The sequence below is a fragment of the Arachis hypogaea genome, chromosome 19, assembly GCF_003086295.3.
Source record: "Arachis hypogaea cultivar Tifrunner chromosome 19, arahy.Tifrunner.gnm2.J5K5, whole genome shotgun sequence".
In the NCBI taxonomy this organism is placed as follows: domain Eukaryota; kingdom Viridiplantae; phylum Streptophyta; class Magnoliopsida; order Fabales; family Fabaceae; genus Arachis; species Arachis hypogaea.
This window is the reverse complement of record NC_092054.1, coordinates 32,229,843-32,241,889: the sequence shown is the minus strand read 5'-3', so window position 1 is coordinate 32,241,889 and position 12,047 is coordinate 32,229,843.

The window sequence follows — 12,047 nt, the reverse complement described above, 5'->3', positions numbered from 1 at the left end:
CTTTGCTAGCACAATGAATATAATAATATAATAATTAAGAATATTAAATAATTAATTATTTATTTTATGACGAGTTTTAAACGTGGATAAGATCCCAACTGATTCTATTTCAAATTAAGTTGTAATTTGATTTACAAATCAGTCACCAATCTCATACTATATATGTGTATATGATAAAAGAAAGACAACACAAGTTTTTTTCTTTTACCTCCACATACACAAATATTCCAATTCTTAGTGAAGAATTGTTGGTGCAAGGAGTTGCAAGAAATTTCTCAGTTAAATCCATTGGTAAAGGAGTTGACGACAAGGATGTGGATACATATAGTACCTTCGTACTATCGAAGGAGAAAGTTTTCATTCACTAGGGTACTTAGGTATTGGCATCTAACCCATCTTATTTCAATAAAGTTTTAAGCACAAAATAGATCAATAGGATCACTTTATTACTTCCGCTGCGTATTATGAACACTTGTAATCCATGACCCTTTTGTGTTTAAAATTTTATTGCCAAAAATTTACAGAATTAGTAGGATTAATTTAGGTTTTGTTATTATAGTGAATGTGATTCCTAATAATGGCATGGGATGGTATTATCAAAATTATAAATTTATATGGGATAAAATTATATGTATGTTAAGGAATATACTGTTATTATTGTTTTTATTTATTTATGAAATAAAACTGAAAGGAAAAAAAAAGTAAATAAATTTTATACTTTGTTTACGAGGAGCTACCTGATAACTTAGGGGTATAAAATATAATTCAATTAAATAATAACCTGACAACCAGGTAATTATTTAGGATTAAAATTGTATGTGATACATTTAATCATCTATTTAAAAAAATGTATGAGTAATGACTTGATAACCAAGATACTCATTCATGATTTTAAATATTTTTTAACACTTAATTTAAGAAATAAAGATTTCTTAATTTTCTATAATAATAATTGTTGTAGAAAGTGTTATTTGTATGTGTGAATACATACTTATATTTGTTTTTTCCTTTTAGATTCATGAATAATATGTCTACTCTATCACTGCGTGGCATACTTGAAAATAACAAATTGGTTGGAGCCAATTATGATAATTGGTATCACAATTTGAGAATTGTTCTCATGCATGAAAGGCTAATTGATATAATCGATAAGCCTGCTGTTACGGCCCCAGTTCCTAAAGAGGATGGAAGTATTGAGAATGAGGCAACCAAGGCTTATGAGAAGTTCTTGAAAAATTGTCTTAACGCCAAATGCATCATTCTGGCATCCATGGGTTCTGATCTTCAGAGGCAACATCAGGATATGGATCCACCAACTATTATTGAACATCTTAAGAAGATGTATGGTGTACAAAGTAAGACGGCCCGATATCAATTGTCCAAAACTTTGTTTAGATCCACACTTGATGTGGACTCTCCTGTTGGACCCCATGTTCTTAAGATGATTGATCTTATTGAATAACTTGAGAAGTTGGAATGCAAATTAGGCAAAGAACTTTCACAAGATTTGATCTTGCAATCTCTTCCAAAAACTTTTTCACAATTCATTGTTAGCTTTAATATGATTAAAGTAAGCTGTAATCTTCATGAAATGCTCAACATGCTAATTGATTATGAGAATCAAATTGCATCTGAGAAAAAGAAAGGAGTTGCTATGGTAGTTGGCAGCTCTTCTAAGAAGAAAGAAAAGTGGAAAGCAAAAGGAAATGGAAAGAATAATTTTACAAGAGAACCCATGGCACCTAAGGGTGGTGTGACCAAACCCAAGGGCAAACATGAAAAGGCTGACAAAAAATGATGTTGAATGCTTTTATTGTAAAGGTAAAGGTCATTGGAAAAGAAACTGTAAGGAGTACCTTGCTTCTTTGAAAACCAAAGAGGAAGGTAAAACATACTTGAAAACAGTTTTCATGATTTCTTTAACTACTATTAATTCTTCTATATGGGTATTAGATACCGGAAGTGCTCATAATATTTTTAATTCGTTGCAGGGACTACGAGTAAGTAGATGGCTGAAGAAAGGAGAAACTTACCTTCAAGTCGGGAACAGAGCAAATGTTGCTGTTGTAGCTATAAGATCTATTTCTTTAGCAATGCCTACGGGCAAGACATTAGTATTGGAGAATTGTCATTATGTTCCTAATTTTGTTGCAAATGTTATTTTTGTTTCTATGTTGGATAAACGTGGTTTTTATTTTAATATTAAAAATGGCATTTGTTCTACTTATTATGGTGATGATTTATACGTAAATGGCTATCTCCAATATGGCATTTATATTCTTCTCGATTTAAATGGTAATTATGTCATGCATGTTTCTACTCTCAAAATAGAGATAAATAATCAAGTAAATGAATCATATCTTTGGCACCGTAGGCTTGGCCATATAAGAGAAAAAAGGATTTCTAAGTTACATAAAGAAGGTTACCTTAACAAATATGATTATGAATCATATGTAACTTGTGAATCCTGTCTCAAAGAAAAAACGACCAAAACTCCATTTATGGGACATAGAAAAAGGGCTATAGAATTATTGGGACTAATACATACAGATGTTTGTGGACCAATGAAAATTCAAGCCAAAGGAGGATATTTCTATTTTATCACTTTCACTGATGATATGTCTAGATATGGCTTTGTGTATCTTATGAAACACATATCTGAGTTATTTGAAATGTTCAAAATTTTTTGTAGTGAAGTTGAAAATCAAACAGATAAAAGCATTAAGGTGCTTAGATCTGATAGAGGAGGAGAATATCTAAATGATAATTTTCTTGAGTACTTAAAGAAAAATGAGATTCTTTCTCAATGGACACCTCCTGGTACTCCACAACACAATGGTGTTTCAGAGAGGAGGAATCGAACTTTATTAGATATGGTTCAATCCATGATGGATTTTACTGATCTTTCATTGAATTTATGGGGTTATGCTTTAGAAACAGCAGCATATTTGCTAAATAAAGTACCCACTAAAGTAATTTCTTCAACACCATATGAGATATGGAAAGGACGAAAACCAAATCTCAAACACATTAGAGTTTGGGAATGTCCAGCATATGTTAAGAAATTGTAAAGTAATAAACTTGATGCTAGGTCTGATAAATGTAGATTCATTGGTTACCCTAAAGAACCAATGGGTTATTATTTCTATCACCCTTCTGACCACAAAGTGTTTGTGGCAAGAGATGGAACCTTTTTAGAAAAGGAATTTCTTTCTAAAGGAAGACAAGGTGAAGAAATAGAACTTGATGAAGTTTAAGAAACCAATGAAATAGTACAAGCTCAAGAATATGAAATTCAAGTTGAGCAACCAATTTTGGATGTACTCAAACTAACACCAAATTTATCATCTTCAAGATTTGAGGATAACAAACCGATAGTAGTTCAAAGAGAGATTAATGAACCAATCCTTGAACTACCTTTGAAATCGGTTCAGCAACCTCCAAATTTGGTACAAGAACTACCTCTTCCACGGTCCACAAGAGAACATCGTCCACCACTAAGGCTAAACCTAATGGTGCAAGATGATGTGGACAATGGGATCAATTATGATGATAATGATCCTAAGACTTATGAAGAGGCAATGCAAAGTTTCGAAAGTCTAAAATGGCAGAGTGCCATGGAATCCAAAATAGAGTCTATGAGGTTCAACAATGTTTGGACTTTGGTTGAACCCTCAAAAGACATAAAACCTATTGGTTGCAAATGGGTTTACAAGAAAAAGATTAGAGCAGATGGTAAGGAAGAGGCCTATAAAGCCCGTCTAGTTGCCAAGGGATACCGTCAAAAGGAGGGAATAGATTATGAAGAAACATTTTCTCCTGTGGCAACGCTCAAATTTATTCGGATTATACTTGCTATAGCAGCATACTATGATTATGAAATATGACAAATGGATGTGAAAATAGCTTTTCTTAATGGAGAACTCAAAGAGAAAGTGTACATGACACAATCTGAAGGTTTCACACTTCAACCTGATCATAGTAAAATTTGTAAATTGCAACGTGCCATTCATGGGCTAAAGCAAGCTTCTAGAAGTTGGAACATTTGCTTTAATAAGACAATCAAAAAGTTCGATTTTATCCGGTGTGAAGAGGATTCTTGCATATACAAAAAGTTTTGTGGGAGTACAGTCATTTTCTTAGTACTTTATGTTGATGACATATTACTAATAGGAAATGATGTACCAGCATTGCAAAATACCGAAACTTGGCTATATCAACAATTCTCCATGAAAGATTTGGGAGAAGCAGCCTATATTCTAGGAATAAAGATCTATAGAGATAGATCTAAAGGGTTGCTCGGACTCTCACAGTCTATGTACATTGATACCATATTGAAAAGGTATAACATGGAAAATTCCAAAAAAGGATATTTACCAATAGGCACTGGAATTACTCTCAGCAGAAAGGATTGTCCTAAAACTTCTGAAGAGAGAGTACGCATGAGTAGAATACCATATGCTAGTGCTGTGGGAGCTATCATGTATACCATGACATATACACGTCCTGATGTCGCATATGCGCTAGGAGTAGCCAGTCGATATCAAGCAAATCCCGGTGAGGAACATTGGAAGGTGGTTAAATCCATTCTTAAATATTTAAGAAGAACCAAAGACCAATTCCTCCTTTATGGAGATTCTGAACTTATACCAAAAGGGTTCACTGACGCAAGTTTTGCCTCAGACAAAGATGATAGCAAATCTACTTCAGGTTATGTTTTCACCTTAAATGGTGGTGCAGTGAGTTGGAAAAGTTCCATACAAGCTACTGTAGCTGATTCAATGACTGAAGCTGAGTACATAGCAGCAAGTGAGGCTGCTAAAGAAGCTGTGTGGATGAAGAAGTTCAAAAACGAGCTTGGTGTGGTGCCTTCAATTAAAGAACCACTTCCATTACTGTGCGATAATAATGGAGCCATTGCACAAGCAAAAGAGCCAAGATCACATAAAAAATCTAAGCATATCTTGAGAAGGTATCATTTGATAAGAGAGATCATTGAATCTGGAGACGTTGAAATTCAAAAGGTTGCTGGGAAGGATAATGCAGCAGACCCATTCACTAAGGCGCTTGGATCAAAAGAGTTTGATAAGCACATGTGGGATTTGGGATTGAAATATATGACTGATTGGCTCTAAAGCAAGTGGGAGATTTTGTTGGAAATACATGTATGCCCTAGATCAAATCTGTCATTGGCTCTAGTGCAAGTGAGAGATTGTTGGAGATAAGTGTGTATTATTATTATTATTATTATTATTATTATTATTATTATTATTATTATTATAAGAATAAACTTTTATAATTTATGATAGTGTCCTTAATTAATATTAGAAACGAATAATTACGATAGGGATCGTAATAATGAGATATATGTTTTTTGAGTACTTTTAATTTAAATTGTTCTTAATTGTAGAATCACTAAAAATGGGACATTAGTGATTCGTATATATATATATATATATATATATATATATATATATAGTCTTCATTGGATGAAGATTAATAGATCTCATTTATTAAATTATATATATAAATGGTATATATAGAGATATAACCGTTGAACTGACTCACTCTAAGAATTCCTAATGGTTATAGTTACCGTATATTTGTCAATAAGATATTCTTATGATGAACATAATATTAGAATTTTCCTTTGATCTGCAACTATCATAATAATTGACAATGTATTTGTTATACTTTGATTCCGGACACCTAACACCCTACAATGTTAGTTGAATGGACATTGGGTATGATTTAAATACTTGTAGAATTAATGATTAGTCAAAATGGAATCCATCAACTATGGTAATAAGTTTGAGCTCTACGATTACAATGAATGAAATAAACAATGCCTTGGCTAAGGGGTTTGAATGAATTAAGAAATGAGTTTCTTAAGCCATTCATAATTCATTATAATAATGGTAACAAGTTAGAGTTTGACAATCAAACTGTACTCTAAAAGTTAGCCAAGAGCTGGAAAGATGGAAGGAGTTGTATTTTTTGTTCATCTTGGGTTCTTAGTAAAAATATTATTACTTCATACTATCGGGTCGTCAAGGAGCGTTGCTAGACGCCAACCTTGATTAGTAAATTTAGTATGACTAATTTATTACCTGCTTAGTATTGAACCTATTAGGTCATACACTAACGAGTGTTCTAATCCTTGGTAAATAATCATTTAATTATTATTTTGATTGGATCAAATAAATAATTATATTAATCCAAATAGAATATTATTATATTCTTTACTAGCACCATGAATATAATAATATAATAATTGAGAATATTAAATAATTAATTATTTATTCTATGATGAGTTTTAAACATGGATAAGATCCCAACTGATTCTGTTTCAAATTAAGTTGTAATTTGATTCACAAATTAGTCACCAATCTCATACTATGTATGTGTATATGATAAAAGAAAGACAACATAAGTTTTTTTCTTTTACCTCCACATACACAAATATTCCAATTCTTAGTGAAGAATTGCTGTTGCAAGGAGTTGCAAGAATTTTCTCAGTTAAATTCATTGGTCAAGGAGTTAACGACAAGGATCAGTCTCGGTGTGGATACACATAGTACCTTCATACTATCGAAGGAGAAAGTTTTCATTCACTAGGGTACTCAGGTATTGGCATCTAACCCATCTTATTTCAATAAAGTTTTAAGCACAAAATAGATCAATAGGATTACTTTATTACTTCCGCTGCGTGTTATGAACACTTGTAATCCTACATTCTTGGCTACATCTCTACTAAAAAATTTATCCTTACCTTTGGAATCTTCAAGTTGACTATCAATAATTGTAATGAGTGTAGGATCTCCCACAAGTATATCCAAATTATAAAAAAGTCATTTCTTAACATCATACTCAACCTTAAAATTAGGACTATAATGAATTTGTAGATTCAAATAATAGCCTACAGCATGCAAAGGCTTAAAGAGTTGCTTATCCCATCTTGCATCAATAATATCCCACAAAGGCTTATAACTAAAAAGAACATCGAAATAATGAATTAGACAACTACCTAATTAGTAAATAATTAAATGGTAATACTGAAAGAAAAATATTTACTTATTACTAGTTTTATTACCTTACTTCAACACTTTGAAAAGTATCTTTAATCTTTTCTTTAGCATAATTAATTTCAGAATACATGTATCCCATAGCTGGTTTTTCCTCTGAATCCACTATACAGAGCACATTAAAAGGAGGATAAGCACCTCTAAAGCAATGGATAATGTTTTTCCAAAATGTTTTATCCAAAACAATATTTTTAATATTTTTTCCATCTCTTGTCTTTGAACACTTGCTTGCCTTCCACTCATCCGAGATAAACATTCTAATTATTAGATTCTTTTTCTCATTAAGACTACCCAAATTAAGGTAGGAAGTAGCAATTGTGTCATATCTGGTCTCACAAAATCTCTTCCTTTGGTGTGTTGTTGCAAAAAGGAAATTAGAGAAGTGATAAACCCCAATTTTGTGGTTTATCTTGTGCTTAATTTGGGAGATTTTATCACCTTTTCTCATATTTATTCAATAAAATAGCATGGTTTTGTAATTCTCCATTGAATTGTGCTTAAATGTGAAAACATGCTTTTTAGGCTCTAAAATTAGTAATTTTAATTCACTTTAATTCCATTCGATGCCTTGATATATTTTTTGAGTGATTTCAGGTTCATAGGGCAAGTATTGGATGGAAGAAGTGAGGAGAAAAGCATGCAAAGTGGGAGAACTCATGAAGAAATGAAGGAACCGTAAAGCTGTCAAGCCTGACCTCTTCGCACTCAATTGACCATAACTTGAGCTACAAAGGTCCAAATGAGGCGGTTCTAGTTGCGTTGGAAAGCTAACATCCGGGGCTTCGAAATGATATAAAATTCATCATATGTTGCTTCGCGTTAAGGGGCGCGCACGGGCCATATACGCGTGCTTGCCGATTGAGCACGTGGCCCACTAATGTGAAATCGCCCCCAGCGATTTCTGAAGCACTTTGGGCCCAATCCAACTCATTTCTAAGGCTATTTCATGCAGAATTCAAGCTTGGGTAAAGGGAGGAGCAATTAGTTTAGTCAATATGAGCCTTTAGTTAGATTTCTAGAGAGAGAAGCTCCCTCTTCTCTCTAGAATTAGGTTATGTTAATTTTCATCTTAGATCTAGGTTTAATTCATGCTTTGATTTACTTTTCCTTTACAATTTCTTGTTCCTCTACTCTTTCTCTCTCTAATTTTGTAATTCATTCTTGTAATTGCTTACTTTGTTGTTGATGCACTCTTTCTTCTTCTACTTTCCTTTAATGCAATTTATGATTCATGTTCTTTTATTATTGATTTGCTTTATTGTTGTTTAGTTCCTTGCAATTGAGTAGTGTAGATTTATATTCCTTGCAATTTTACTATGCTTTTCTTTTATGCCTTCCAAGTGTTTGATGAAATGCTTGGTTGGATTTTAGTGTAGAATTTCTTGTGCTCTTGGCTTGGGAAGGTAACTTAGGAACTCTTGAGTTACTAATGTCCAAGTGATTGACGATTGGGAGCCATTAACGCTAGATCTCACCAATTGATTAGGTGTAGAACTAGGACTTATGGACTTGGATTGACATAGCTCACTTGACTTTCCTTTACTATTAGTTAGGGGTTAACTTAGTGGGGTTGGTCCTTGCCAATTCTCATGTTGTGGTTAGTGATTAGGATAGAGATCCTTGACCACCTAACCTTGCCAAGACCTTTTTGTTAGTTTATTTCCTTTGCCATTTATATTTCTTGTCCATCATCTCAAAAACCCCAAAACATACCTTATAACCAATAACAAGACACTTTATTGCAATTCCTAGGGAGAACGACCCGAGGTTCCAATACTTCGGTTTATAAATTTAGGGGTTTGTACTAGTGACAAACAAATTTTTGATTGGGAGGATTGTTTGTTGGTGTATAACTATACTTGCAACGAGAATTCATTCAATTGAGGAAATTCTATACCGACACGACAATTTTCGTTCATCAAAATGGCGCCGTTGCCGGGAAGTTGCAATGGTGTTATGTTATTGGTTATTGTATATATGTGAATATTGTGAATAGCTTGAATTTTGGATTGCTTGTTAGTTTTTGCTAGTTTTAGGACTTTGTTTCATTATTTCTTATTAGCTTTTATTTCTTATTTTCACTTTTCACTATGAATTCTCACTTTGGCTATGAGTGTGATTACAACTATGTTGTAGGAAATGGGAACTTCAATGAAGATGTGCATCAAGGATGGGATAACCAAAGGTGGGAGGAGCCATATGCATATGATCAATCCTCTTGGCAACAACCTTCACCAACACACTATGAAGAAGAGCCATTCTATGATGCATACCAATCCAATGGTTATGGTGAATCCCCTTGTGACTTCCAAGAACCACCACCATACACCTATGAGCCATATCCTCAATATAGCCATCAACCATACTCACAAGTCACCTTTCACCAACCATCTTCATATGTCCCTAATCCATATTCATCCTACCAACAACCATATGAGCCATATGAACCACATATAGGGCCACCACCATTCCAACATCAACATTTTCAAGAACCACCCCCTCCATATTGTCACCAAGATGAACCACCTCCAATGTATGAAAATTTCCAACCACAAGATGAACACCAATTTCCACCACAACCTCCCATAGAAGAATATTCATGCCCTTTAATCCAAGAGCCATATGATCCTACTCATGATATCCAAGAGGAGCAAGAGTCAAAGGATCATTTCAAGGAAGCATTGGGTCAATTTCAAGCAACCATGGAGTGTGTTGTGCAACAAATGGAAAGAAAGGAAAATGTTGAACCACCACAACTCTACCCAAAAGAACCACCTTCCGACTATAATACCTTTTCCTCAAACAATGAACCCTCTCTTCCACCATCACCCCATGATGAAGCCTCTATGCTAGAATTAAGGGATCTTGAATCTCACATCTTAAGGCAACACGAGGAGGATAAAAAGAAATTTGAGGAGTTAAGAGCAAAAATGGCTATCATGGTAGAAGCCATTGGCAACAAAGTCTCATCCCGCCTAAGCCTATGTGATCAAGGCACTCCCATTGTGGAATGTGGAAAAGCAACCAAGGAGCTTAGTAAGGGAGTGAACTTGAAGCTCCAAGGTGAAGAAGAGGAGTTAAAGCAAGAATTGCAACAAGAGGAGGAGGTAGAGATTATTGAAGAAAAGGAAGAAGTGGTTGAAGACTTAGGAGATGTGGAACCACCTTAGGAATCTAGGATTGGAGAAGACCCCTCCAAGATGATTGAAATTGATGCTAGGGAGGAAAGTGCACACCTTCCAAGGCATATCCCTTATGAAGAATTGGATGGGGTAGATCAAGGATTGAGTCCCCTTGGTGATGGAGATCAAGCATCAAGTCTTAGTGGTGAAGAATCCTTTGAACATGAAGAACCTTCCCCCATTGGATTTGAAAGCAATGTGAAGGTAAATCTCTCTCGCCCTCCCAATTATGACTTGAGTAAGGGAAAGGGCTTAGATAATATTGTTGAAAAAATGATCACATTTGAGAAAACTTGTGAAGAGGTGGAGATCCTTAGAAAAAAGAGGATGGAAATTGAATACGCCTTGTCAAGACCCTTGGAATCACCTTTACCTAGGTTGCCATATACACCTTCATTTGAGTGGGTGAAACTCATTTCTATTATCTTTATTATCCCACTTGAATATGATTTGCTTGAAACGGATGGTCAACTTAGGGAGCTTTGTGGGATGAAGCGTAAAAGAAAAAATGTTTTGTGGTTGGCGTTGTAAGTCTAGGCTCATTATGGTTGAAGCTTCAAAGAGCAAGAGTTGGACTAGTGCTCAATTGGGTGGGTCTAGGAGAATAGTTTGGTACCCCCATGAGAATTCATCTCTCTTGCCACCCGGAGGAAACCACCATGATCAACTCAAAGACGGGTGTGAAAATAAAGTGTGGGATCCCGGATCACAAGACGAGGATCAACTTTGGGAGCCCGTGGGTTTTGAAGAACTCCATCAAAGCTTGGGTTATTAACTTTGAATGATGAAGCACAATGGAAGTCCAAGCATTGGTGGATGTTCAAGGATGGATTCAAGCACAAGCCACCTTGATGAAGAGCTCCCCATAAGTCCAACTTAAGGACAATAAACAAAAGTGCTAGGTGGGAGACAACCCACCATGGTAACATCTTTCCCTTACCCTCTTTGTAAATATTGGTAATTTAGGTTTAATTTCATGTTTTGTTTAGTTAGTCGAGTCTATTTGGGAGTCTAGTAGGTTAAATAAGGTTTTATGATGTTTTGGTAGTTGTTTGGAGGTTGGGAATGCTTGGGTTGGTGCAAAAACATAGAAAAAAATATTTAAAAAACAAAGCACCAACCCGCGTGTGCGCGCACCTGGCGCGTACGCGCGCCTCAAGCAATTTTGGCCATCCACGCGGACGCGCCATGTACGCGCATGCGTGGATTTAATTTTTCCACCTCCCATACATTCACCCGAGAGTTGTGCCTGAAGTGTGCCAACTTTGTGCCCCAGGGCACGCGAACGTGTACCTTGCGCGTCCGCGTCGCTCTCTGCCTTGCCATGCATGCGTACGCGCACTGTACGCGTATGCGTCGCTTCCATTTCATCAATCCATGCTTACGCACACATGACGCGCACGCGTGGATTGTCCTGTTTCACTCACCTTCTTTTCTTCTCCTTTTTCCATTTTTTTCCTTCTTCTCTTCTTTTTCCACCCTTCAATCATCATCCAAAACTACCAAGCATCATATAACACTATTTCTTTTAGTTAGTTAGTTTGTTTAATTTTTGTTTTCCATTATAAGTGTTGGATTACTAATCTTGTTTACCATTTACTGCTGCTTATTACTAATGGGATGTTAGTTTAACATCATTGTCGTTATTGTCATTGTTGGATTTCTTTGTTGAGGTTATATTTGGTTACTTGGTTTGGAACTTTTCATGTTTAACACTTTTGAATACCAAGTACTTGTTACATTGCCTTCATGCATCTTAATTCTTTGAATTGTATGTTTT